We start from the raw sequence: 1,832 nt of genomic DNA, 5'->3' as shown, positions 1-1,832 counted from the left end.
AAGTTCAACATTTTGGCCCAAAAGATGTTATTCTACTTTTCCAACAATAAACTAAACATTGCAATACTTTAATTAAAATGTGCAGTAGTCAGATTTGTTGTTAGAAAGGCATACATTTAATTATTCTAGATGAAAAATTTATAAAGTTTTGCGAGTTTGGCTCCTGCTTGTTTCAGTCACTGAAATCAGAGTTTTGGTCTTTTTTTAAAATGCTTGCTGCGATCAGCCAACTTTATTAAATTGATTAAAAGTCACTGATCCCTGCAAGAAAATGGAAAAGGTTTAATCATTCAAAGAAATAAATTGTGATGTTTCCAATATTTTCTACTGCAGGAAGATTTTCCTTTGTGATAATTTTGTCCTGATTAAAAATATTAAGTCTCCATTTACTGGGGGTCCAACTTGTATTATTCTGCAACTGAAGCCGTGGGGGGCCGCACATGATCAGTCCTGAGCCACAAATGGCCCCCGAACCACAGGTTGGACACCCTGGTCCAGACAAAGGACCGTCTGTGTCAGCACTTTGTCTTTCTGATCATTCGGGTTGGGTTTCACTGCCAGATGTGAACGTTGGTGTTAAAACTTCCCACTCATGCAGAATAAATGTTATTAAATGCAAATTAAAGTATCAGATTTTCCTAAAACAGAACAAATGTTTCGAGTTCACGTCGTCGTTTGATTTGATCATATTTATGGTACAGACACGAGTCACAGAGTTCATGGCTGCAGATTGTTCCATTTCCTCCAACTTCTCACTTTTTCTTTTTACCAATTAATCCGATCATTTTTAGTTTAATAGTTTGGAAATGAAAAGCCAGCCGTGTTTCCAATGTTTTTCTTAAAAATAATGAAATTTAATCATGACTGAATGTCAAACATCTGAATTTGCCACTTTTTGTTTTCTCTGAACAAACTCAAACATTTTATCTGCTCATTTTTACTAATCGTAATTTATTTAATGTTGTTCATGAGGACAGGTTTTGTAGTTTACTGAAACTGAAAGCTCATCTTTTGTTATCAGGATATTAATTTAACGACATCACATTGTATGTTTTATTACTATTTAAGGCAATAAAGGAACAAACAACTGATTTCTGTTTAAGTGGGTTTATTTGTCCTTTAGCATAAATATAAGCTTTGTTAATAAGTTTAACAAAAAACAAGTTTTTATTTGCCATGTTTTAGCAGGTTTGTTGTGAATCAAACTGAATTGTTTTTAAAAATAGTCACAGAGTTTCTGCATCATTGTTGTTCCTCCCTGTAGTTCCCGTTCCGGCCAGTAGATGGCCCTGCAGTTCAGCAGTGCTCACTGAAACGTGCAGCAGAGTAAGGAGCTCGGCTAGAATCTGCAGAGCAGCTGCTGCTTGGCTGCTTTTGGTTTTATGTCCCCTGCTGGTAAAATGACTGGAAGGAGAATCAAGATGCTTGTTTTGATTTAATATTTAAAGCTTCAGCTCAGAGTTCTGCTTCAGAAACCAGAGGAAAAACCGTTTGGTTTTCCTGAACGTGGTTTTACTCAAGTAAATGCTAAAAAAAAATAAAAAAGCTAAAAAAAAGCTAAAAAGCTTCGATCAGGAACAAAAGCAACAAATAATAAATAAAACAAATAAAACATTCTGCTAAGGTAGGTAATTTCAACAAGCAGCTTTCAGTGATGTCATGTGGTTGCTATGGAAACAGAGCTGGCAACCTGAAATATTCAACCCCATCCATCCATCCATCCATCCAACCAACCAACCAACCATCCATCCATCCATCCAACTATACATCCAACCATCCATCCATCCAACTATACATCCAACTATACATCCATCCATCCAACTATACATCCA

Source organism: Poecilia reticulata, linkage group LG3 (genome assembly GCF_000633615.1).
Source record: "Poecilia reticulata strain Guanapo linkage group LG3, Guppy_female_1.0+MT, whole genome shotgun sequence".
Lineage (NCBI taxonomy): Eukaryota > Metazoa > Chordata > Actinopteri > Cyprinodontiformes > Poeciliidae > Poecilia > Poecilia reticulata.
This window is presented reverse-complemented; position numbering follows the sequence as displayed.